Source organism: Catharus ustulatus, chromosome 8 (genome assembly GCF_009819885.2).
Source record: "Catharus ustulatus isolate bCatUst1 chromosome 8, bCatUst1.pri.v2, whole genome shotgun sequence".
NCBI classification, from domain to species: Eukaryota; Metazoa; Chordata; class Aves; order Passeriformes; family Turdidae; genus Catharus; species Catharus ustulatus.
The window spans coordinates 36,427,073-36,437,485 of NC_046228.1; the positions used below are offsets into that span (position 1 = coordinate 36,427,073).

Consider the following 10,413-nt stretch of genomic DNA (forward strand, 5'->3'; position numbering starts at 1 on the left):
CCCTGAGAAAATGCCATTTGCGGGGGATCTGGGGATAAAAAGCTGGGAATCCAGAGAAAACAGGAGAGTGGGAATGTGCTGGGGGCAGCTGGGGGGCTGGGAGGGCTGTTCCCACCCTGTCCTGCGGCAGGTGGTTCCGTGTCCTCCCCGTTGGTCAATATTTCCCAGTGCCTGAGTCCCCACGGGGGGAAAGGATGGGGGGGCCCCAGATGTTTGGTACCGGGGAGGGGAAGGTGAGGGGGGTTCCCGAACATTCGAGTCCACCAGGGGAGGTGTGTGCTACAGCCCACCTGGAGGGGACCCCTCACCAGTATCCCCACTTCCTCCCAGTACATGCCAGTACCCACCCCTCCAGTGTGCCTCCTGATATCCCCAGTCTCTCCCACTACAACACCCCGCTACCCCACCAGTCTCTTCCAGCATCCCTCAGCTGGACCCAGTATACCCTCACTGTCCTCAGTCCCTCCCAGTGCATTCCAGTCCTCCCCCATTATTCTCCATGGTGTTCCCAAATCTCTCCCAGCCCTTCTTCTCACTGGGGATAAAGTGGCTCCAGTCAGAGCACTGGGACAGACTGGGACCATGGGAGTGCATGGGGGGCATGGGGTATATGGGACATGCAGGCACATGCGGGACATGATGGACACCGGGGAATATGAGGGACTGTAAGGTGGACGGTGCTTCTTCTGAGACAGAGACACGGGCACTCTGTGATTTGTGCAGCAAAAAGCCCTTTATTGTTCTTCACTGCACATTAAATACCCTCCTTAATGTTCCTCGACAAGCACTTGCGATTGGTTCAAAGTTCAGGCTTCTCAGGTCTCTGGCCAATAACCTCTGCAGCCAGGCAGGAACCCATTGGGTCAAATCCCTCTCTGGTTCTGAAACTTGTCCTATCCCTGTTCCCTGAAGGCCTGTCTGTCTATCAGACCAGGAAGCTTTTCCCATATATGAGTGTAAACTTTCCTTTTGGTCCCTGATGGTAGTTTTACCAGGACCTGAGGGTGCTAATATCGATCAGCCATCTCTCAGAAGTTTACATTTAGCCAGCAGAGAAAGACCGGAGGCCTTACAAGTTCCACAATAATCTTTATTTCATGCAAAGGGTGGTCAAGCAGGTTCTCTCAGAACAAAGGGTAGACAGTCATATTAATAGGTTTAGGGAGGATTCAAACTACAGCCAATAATAAGTTTATACCAAGAACAGCATCCAATCTAAGTGAGAAGTTCTAAAGGTGAACTGACCAATTACACAAACTAATTTCTAACCAATTATCTTCCAAAGTGTTAGGAGAGTGACCAAATTCTTAAGGAATTTGGCTCAACCTTGATATCTAGGATACCTTATCTATTATAGCAAGTTCCAGGGTCCAGGGGAAGATGGCTTTGGAGGAATTGTATCATCCACAAGTCCTCTCTCTGTATTTACTAAAAAGATGCTTTTTGCAACCTTCTTGAAGTATTGAACAAAGCATGCAAACATAACTAACACAATAACAACTCTGATTAAAATCCACAAAATTCCCGTGACCAAAGATGCAGCCCATCTGTGAAATCCCGTTAGAAACTACCAGGGTTACTGTGTTTTCGGTGGACGTGTGTCTTGTGCAGCTTTCCACCATTTGTTCAATGGTTGGTTCTGTGTCTATGGGCAGAGCTCTTAAAATAGATTTGCATCTTTCATTTGCATTGGACAAGGCAAGTTTTCTGAGTAATTCTTTTTGTGCCTCGGAACTATCAATCTGTTTTTCCGGGGCATCCTTAAGTCTGTCTACGAATTTTATGAAACTCTCATCCACACCTTGTTTTATAGTAGAGAAATGCAAAGTAGGTTTTGAGTCATCAGGGGTTAGAAGGAATGAGGTCTTTGCTGCATTAGCTATTTCTTGCAGAACCTCTTCAGGGAGTGTGTCAATTTGTTCTGAAGGTTTCTCAAATTCGCCTTCACCAGCAAGCTGTTGAATGGTGTATTTTTTGCCATTTGGAATTTTGTCGTATTTATCAATTAATAGTAGTAAATGTTTTTTCCAGTGTCTTTCCCATAACATGAATTCAGCTGAAGTGAGGAGACATCTGGATAGGTTTTTCAGATCATGTGGAATTAGGGTGTGTCCAGAAAAGGTGGCATCTAAAGAATTTTTAAAAATTTGGGATGACCTCCGTGTTCTGAAGCCAATTTAGGCAAATCATTAATATATTTTGGGTTGAAACTGTGCCAGTCTGCTTCTCGTTGAGCCCCAGGATTCCTGCTTTTCTTAAAAGTAACTGGAAAAGCAGAAATTTTTTGGGCCATTTTCCACTGATCTGAATTTGTAGCTTGAAGTTGGACAGCAGTCCATGGGTCAGGTTTATTTGCATTTAAGGCATTTGTTTCAAAATCGGTGTGTTCTGAATAGGAAATGGTTTGTTGGCAGCAATGTTCATGGCTCATAGAGGATTCTGTTATTTGGTTGAGGGCGGGGGCAGTGGGGTGTGTGGTTGGTGGGTAAGGTTGGTGATGTGACAGGGTCTGAGCTGTAGGTGGCGCTGCCTGGGGAGGGAAGCTAGGACCCAGCGGACTCCCCGGGCAGGCTTGGAGGGATTCACTGCGCATGTGCGGGGGAGCGGTGACAACGCTGTGCGATGCAGACGGGGAGAGACGGGGGGGGGCTCATGATATGGTTCAGGGGGCATAGAGGGGCTTGGTGAGGAGGTTAAAAGGCACTTGTGGGTTGGGGATGGGGATGAGCGGCTGTCGCAAATGGCTGGGGGGGCGCGAGAGGGTAGGGTTGGGTGGGCTGTGTGAGGGGGGATGACGTCACGAGCTGTGCGGGTGGAACTGCGCATGCGTGTGTCTCAGCAATGGCTGCGGTGGGTTGGGGGAACACAGGTAGCGACGGCAGAGCAGCGGGGGTTACGGGAGGGGACGCGATCGCGGCTGGCGCGGGGGGACGCGAGGGCGGCATGGCGGAAGCAAGGAGGGGCGCTTCAGGCACCGGCGCAGCGGCGGCGAGGGGGACGGATGCGAGGGGGGTTGCCGAGGGGGTGGGGGCAGGGACGGGAGCTGCGCTGGGTGCGGGGGGAAGGGTACGGGACTGGGGGTGGGGCTGGGACTGGCAGGGCAGAGAGGAACGGCGCAGGGAGTACAGGGGGAGTGGGCGTGTGGGAGTGCAGGCACTGAGAAGGGTGCAGAGGGCTGGGTGGGGGCGGGGAGAGGAGGAGGAGGGGGAGCAGGTACTGAGAAGGGGGTGGGAAGCTGTGTGGAGTTCGGGGGAGTAGAGCATGGCTGTGCAGCTGCTAGGAGAGGGGGGGAGAGGTGGAGGGGCAGAGAGGGCTGTTGGAGCTGGCTGTACTGGAGGAGGGATGGTTTCAGGGATGGCAGGGGAGGGGGAACGGGGGTTTTCATGGTCAGGACATGGTGGGGAAGGGACGCGGGAGGGAGAGACGGACTGGGACAGAGTGGGATCATTTTGGGTGGGAGGAAATTGATTTTTAACTGCATGTACTATATGTTGGAATAAAGGAATAAAAGAAGAAACACAAAAGTTGCTTTGAGTTTGTAAGAAGTAGATGTGAGTACCTATAGAATTTAGGAAGGAGGGTGAAGTGATAGTTTCAAAGTTACAGTAAGGAAGTTCAGCAGAAAGCCATCCAATGAAATGTTTTAGGTTAGATTTAGAAATGTGCCCTTTTGAGAAAGTGAAATTGTTAGAAGAAAGCAGATTGGAGATTTTTTAGGAAGAGATCTTTCTCAATATGGGAAAGCTTGGGTTTTGTGAGTTTGTTTCCCATATTTTTGCAAACCAGCAGAAAAAAGAGAAAAAAAATCAAACAAAACAAAAATCCCTCAAAGTGACCCAGAGTTTCCTGTGCAAGTGTTAGAAAGGGCAGACTGAGAATACTCACAAATTCTTCAGTTAACAGGGTCGAGGTGCTGCTGGTTTGTGCTGACGTTGTCAGGTCTCAGCTCTGGATTTCTGAGGTTGTCCAATGTTCCTTCAGGAGATACTGCTATTTTTACAACAAAAAGCAGATTCTGAAGGGTGTGACGGCTGGAAGACGGATCAGTTCCGAGAACTGCCGTTCATCAGTGTGAAAACCCAGTTTTCGGGCACTGTTTGAGGCGCCACAAATGCTGATTTTCTCTTTTGGTCCCTGATGGATTTGCCAGGACCAGAGAGTGCTAACAGGTAGCTAACTCTCAGAAAACCAACATTTCATCAGCCGAGAAAGACCAGAGGCCTACTTGACGATTTCCACAAGAATCTTTATTTTCATATGAAAGGGTAGTCAAACATGGATTCTCTCAGCGAACAAAGGGCAGGCAGCTATATTTATAGGTTCAGGGAGGATTCAAACTACAACCAATAAAAGTTTATACAAAGAACAGCATCTAATCTAAGTGAGAAGTTCTAAAGGTAAACTGACCAATTAAACATCCCAATTTCTAACCAATTATCTTCCGAAGTGTTAGGAGAGTGACCAAATTCTTAAGGAATTCGGCTCAACCTTGGTATCTAGGATACCTTATCTATTATAGCAAGTTCCACGGGCCAGGAGAGGAAGGCTTTGGAGGAATTGTATCATCCACACAAATCCTTTTTTTCCCCCCCTCTTCCATAGGTTTTCAACCCCATTCTAGTTCTGCTCCCACAAAAACTCATTCCTGTCTTCCAACAAAAACTCCTTTTCCCTCCCAGATCCCAGACCCAGGAAAATTCCTTTGGCTTTCCAAGCACTTCCAACTCGAATAACCTCCCAGATTTTTGGGGCTGGGTTTGAGAGGTTTTTTTTTTTTTAGAATTCCTGCTGTCTATGGAGCACCTGCTGCCATCCTAGAGAATTCCAGAATTCCAGGAGAGGTTTTTGCTGCATTTTCCAGACCCAGCACATTCCTTTGGCTTTCCAACTTCTAACTCTGATAACCTCCCAGTCTTCTGGGGCTGGATTTGAGGGGGATTTTTCAGCAGCTTAAAAAAAATTTCTTGCTGGCCCTGGACCACCTCCTGCCATCCCAGAGAATTCCAGGGATGGTTTTTTGCTGCCTTTTGCAGACAACCATGACATCATCTCGCTGAAGCTGTACCAGCTGACAGTGGAGCACACGCCAGAGGAGGAGAAGCAGGACTGAAAAGTGTTCCTGCCCGTTGTGGACAACCTGAAACTGCCAGGAAGTGAGTGGGAATTTAGGAATGGTGGGAGTACTAGGTATTTGGGGTGGGGTGTGGAGCTGTGGAGGGAGAACAAGCCCCACGTTTGGGGTCAGGCAGAGATGGACACAGTGAGGGTGTGGGTTCCGGGGTGGGGTGGGTGGGGTTGGAGTGTGGGAGATGGGTTCTGTGCCATCCCAAAATACCACACACTCATCCCAAACTCCTTTCCCAAACTGCCATCTCAAAATCCCATACTCCCATCCCAAACTCCCTATTTCCCACCCCAAAAACCCCAACTCCCAAAATCCCATCCCAAAGCCCAGCTGGGGGTGGGGAATCCCCCAGGATCCCAGAGTAGGGATCCACAGGGATGATGCTGGTGTCTTGTTGGGCAGATTGTTTGGGATGAAGGAGTTTGGGATCCATAGGTATGAAACTGGGTTATCTCACTGTTTTTGGAGCAGATACTTGGGGTTTGGGATCCACAGGGATGGAGTGAGATCAGTGCCAGTGTCTCCTGGAGTAGATTTTGGGGGATGAAGGAGTTTGGGATCCACGGGGATGGAGTGGGGGATCAGCCCAGTGGTTTTGGAGCAGATTTTTGGGGTTTGGGATCTGTAGGGATGGCATGGGGTCATCCCAGTATTTTTGGAACAGGTTTTTGGTATTTGGATCCAGGATCCCAAGGCAGGAAATCCTCCAGGATCCCAGGGGGGCTCAGGGAGGTCTCCCTCACTCTGTCCCGCAGTGGAGGCACCCCTGGAGCCTATGAGTGGCCTCGCCCTCTTCCTGATCGTCGTCTTCTCGCTGGTGGCCATCGTCTTTGCCATCACCATCGGCATCATCATCTACAAGTGGCAGGAGCAGAGCTGCAAACACTTCTATTGACTCGGAGATTCCTGGCCTGGCCCATCCCGGCCTTTTGCTGGCCACATCCTGACTCCCAGGGTATGAGGGACCAGCCCTCGTGGCAGGGACCCCCCAAATCCCTGTGGGACTCTGGATCTGGGTGGGGATCCCTCGCCTTCTCTGCTGGATTCCCTCGCTGGAGAGAGAGAGAATTCCCAGCATGTCCTTTTGTGTGGCCACCAGAGCCCCCCATGGACAAGCCCCTGCGGGCTGGGAGGAGCTGGGTGCTGCTGGATCTCCCAGAGGGATGAATTTTCCCGGCTGCATGAGCCAGGTGCTGCCCCCTCCTCACTTTGCAGGTTCCCACTCCCCTTTTCCCAGCATGTGGCTGCCCCTGCACGCCTCTCCTCAGAGGGGGAGAGTTGGAGTAGGGCTGCTCTGGAGACTCAGAGTTTGAGATGGCAGCATCCTGCTCGCCAGGATCCAGGAGAACAGAGTCCAGTCCTGTGGCTTTGCAAGATATTCCCACCCAAAACAAATCCCCCCAAAAATCTCAGTGGCCCCTGGGAGGACTAGGGGGAATTTTCCATTCTGGAACTGGTGCGGTGGGAACTGTTTTCAAGTGCCCAAGGCGGGCTGTGGTACCTGAGGAGAGTTTTCCTGGTGTTTTGCCTTTTTTTTTTTTGGTTTTTTTTGAATAAACGCTGAGGGCTGTGTGTGCCATGGTCCTTGTCACTGGGAGACCTCTGGATGGGCCAGGCAGATTCCCTGCAGCTGGGGGTTTCTTAGGATCAGGATCCTGGAACGGTTTGGGGTTGGAAGGGACCTCAAAGCCCACCCAATCCACCCCTGCCGTGGCAGGGACACCTTCCACTGTCCCAGGTTGCTGTCATGACACAGCAGGGGCTTGGGAAAGCAAATCTCACTGCCAAAGAATTTTCTGTGCAGTTAAAAGTTTGATTTGGGCCAGTTTTATCTGGGCCAATGCCCCAGGGATGCTCAAGGGATCTCCATCCCTCTGGGTGTGGGAAATGCTCGTGGAGACCAGGGGGTCTCTGACCGTCTCCTTTAGGGGTGGGGTCTCCATCCCCCTCTACCAGGGGACACCGCAGGGGTCTCTGTCCCTCTCAGCCCTGGGGTGACCACCCCAAGCATCCCCCAGTGTGATCTGGCCAGAGACCCCCCCAGCCCCATAATTTCCTGCCAGGAGAGGACTGCAGACCCCCCAGGACTGCCCAGGGTGGAGGGGACAGAGACACCCCTGGGCCACCCGAGCTCCCTGCCTGGCCAAGGGCCGAGGGTCTCTGTCCTCCTCTGCACGGGGTGGGCAGCGCTTTGTGGTTGGTTTGGGTGGTGAGTGACTCGGTGGGAAAGCAAAGATCGGGCACAGCACTTGATGTGATTTTTGCCAACTTTATTATTTTGTCCTTACCTTTGGCAGGCCGGGGTTATAGCCAAACTCCTTTGAGTTTGTGGGGCGTTGGTGTGGTCTCCATCTACCTCACCTTTGGCAGGCCGTGGTGTCTTCATCGTCGTCATCACCTTCAGGGAGATGCTCAGCCCGTATCCCCGCTCCCCACGGGGTTGTTCTGTCCGTGTCCCTCGGTGCTCCACGGGGTGGTGGTTCTGTCCATGTCCCTCGGTGCCCCACAGGGGTGTCTCCATTGTGTCCATTCTCATCCTGTGTTGAGATAAAGGGTGGTCAGGTCATGGGTGGTCTCTGTTTGTGCTTACCTTGGTGTGAGCTGGCATGGTCTCCGTGGAGCGGAGGAGTCTCTGGTGGGGTTTCCGCACCTTCCCTATGGAGACGGTCCAAGTGGTCTCCCATCTACCTCACCCGGTGGCGAGGTTTGGTAGGTCAGGGTGCCTCCTTGTTCCGGGGCAGCACTGGGGGCCTGGTGGGGCTCAGTGTTTGTGTTGTCCTCACCCGGGGGGGGTTGCTTCGTCCGTGTCCCTCGGTGCTCCACGGGGTGGTGGTTCTGTCCATGTCCCTCGGTGCCCCACAGGGGTGTCTCCATTGTGTCCATTCTCATCCTGTGTTGAGATAAAGGGTGGTCAGGTCATGGGTGGTCTCTGTTTGTGCTTACCTTGGTGTGAGCTGGCATGGTCTCCATGGAGCGGAGGAGTCTCTGGTGGGGTTTCCGCACCTTCCCTATGGAGACGGTCCAAGTGGTCTCCCATCTACCTCACCCGGTGGCGAGGTTTGGTAGGTCAGGGTGCCTCCTTGTTCCGGGGCAGCACTGGGGGCCTGGTGGGGCTCAGTGTTTGTGTTGTCCTCACCCGGGGGGGGTTGCTTCGTCCGTGTCCCTCGGTGCCCCACGGGGGTGTCTCTGTCATGTCCATCCTCATCCTGTGTGGAGATAAAGGGGTCAGGTCACAGGTGGTCTCTGTTCATACTTACCTTGGTGTGAGCCAGGGTGGTCTCCGCAGAGTAGGCTCCTCCTGTAACCACCACTGCCGCTCCAGATCTCGAACTGAGGCACAGCAGCTCACCGGCCTCTTTATATACCCTGGCTAAGCCCCTCCCCTTTTGCCACAGCCAATAGGAGTCGAGAATCAAGCTGGGGCACATTGTGAGCTCATAGGGAGGAGGCGTGGCCGGAGTGATCTGATTGGTCAGGAGGAATGTCCCAAAATGGGTGTGGCTCGGGCCCGGGTTGGAGGAGGGGCCAGGTGTGAGGGATGGGTGGGGGAGTGGCTAGGTGTGAGAGAAGGGGGGGGGGCCAGGCGTGAGGGTGGGGTGGGGGAGGGGCCAGGTGTGAGAGCAGGGAGGAGGAGGGGCCGGGTGTGTGAGAGGGTGGGGAAGCGGTCGGGTCACCGCGGTTTTGGGGGCAGCTCCAGGTGCTCCCAGTCCCTCCCCAGTTCTCCTGGAGTCCCTCCAGGCCCTGGAAGGGGCTCTGAGCTCCCCCTGGATCCCTTCCTTCCCCAGGTGAACATTCCCAGCTCCCCCAGCCTGGCTCCAGAGTGGCCCCAGCAGCTCCACATCCTCCAGGTGAGGTCCCAGCTCTGCAGAATCCCCTTGGAGCTGCTGCCCAGGCTGGGGGTCAGCCCAGGGCACCTCTGGGGTCATGTCCAGCCTCTCAGCCACCCACACCCTGCCCATTGTGGGAGCTGCGGAGGTGACACTAATTACATCAATTAAACAACCATGTGTTTATGTTGTTTCTCATCCCATTTGGTGCTGCCGTGGTTGCTGCCAGGTCAGAATTCCGGATTTTAGCTTGGCAGCAGAAGCTCTTCCGCACCCGGAATTTGGTTCAGGTGAAAACCTGGATCATTCACTGTTGGCTGGTATCTCCTGGAGCACATTTTTGGGGTTTGGGATCCATGGGGATGGTGCTGATGTCTCCTGGAGCACATTTTTGGGGTTTGGGGTCCACAGGGATGGTACTGGTGTCTCCTGGAGCAGATTTTTGGGGATAAAAGAGTTTGGGATCCACAGGGATGGTGTCAGTGTCTTGTTGAGCAGATTATATGGGATGAAGGAGTTTGGGATCCATGGGGATGGAGCGGGGTCATCCCAGTGTTGTTGGAGCAGATTTTTGGGGTTTGGGATCCATGAGGATGGAGAGGGGGTGATCCTCCTACTTTTTGAGCAGATGGTTTGGGATGAAATAGTTTGGGATCCACAGGGATGGAGCAGGGTGATCCCAGTTGCTTTGGAGCACATTTTGGGGTTTGGGATCCACAGGGATGGTGTCAGTGTCCTGTTGAGCAGATTATTTGGGATTGAAGGAGTTTGGGATCAACAGGAATGGAGTGGAAGGAATTGGTGCCAGTGTCTTATGGAGCAGATTTTGGGGGATGAGGGAGTTTGGGATCCACAGGAGTGAAGTGCAGCCATCCCGAGGGTTTTGGAGCAGATTTTGGGGGTTTGGGATCCACAGGGATGGAGTGGGATTGGTGCTGGTGTCTCCTGGAGCAGATTTCGAGTTTTGGGAACCATGAGGATGGAGCGAGGTCATCTCAGTGCTTTTTGAGCAGATTTTTTTAGGGTTTGGGATCCACAGGGGTAGAGAGAGGTGATCCCAGTGGTTTTTGAGTTTGATTTTGGGGTTTGGGACCCATGAGGGTGGAGAGGAGGTGATCCTGTTGGTTTTTGAGCAGATTATTTGGTATGAAGTAGTTTGGGATCCATAGGGATGGTGCTGGTGTTGCATGGAGCAGATTTTTAGGGAATGGAGGAGTTTGGGGTCAGCAATGGAATGGGATCATGCCACGGTTGTGCTGAACAGATCCTTGGAGAGTGAAGGACTTTGGGATCCTTCCAGGGTTGTGCTGAACAGATCTCTGTGGGGTGAAGAGCTTACGGATCATCCCAAAATTACTCCTGTGGGATGAAGGATTTGAGATAATTCCAGGATTTTTGAGCAGATCTCTGTGGGGTGAAGGACTTTGGGATCACACTGGTCTTGCACTGAGTAGATCCCTG

General features: G+C 52.7%; 1 long non-coding RNA gene across 1 annotated transcript; it reads left to right on the forward strand.

Moving 5' to 3' along the window:
• Positions 1 to 2,796: 2,796 nt before the first annotated feature.
• LOC116999497 lies at positions 2,797 to 6,384 on the forward strand. Its single transcript, XR_004418574.1, has 3 exons — positions 2,797 to 2,869; positions 5,034 to 5,153; positions 5,881 to 6,384. It is a non-coding gene; the product is annotated as an uncharacterized LOC116999497 (long non-coding RNA).
• The last annotated feature ends 4,029 nt before the right edge of the window (positions 6,385 to 10,413 follow it).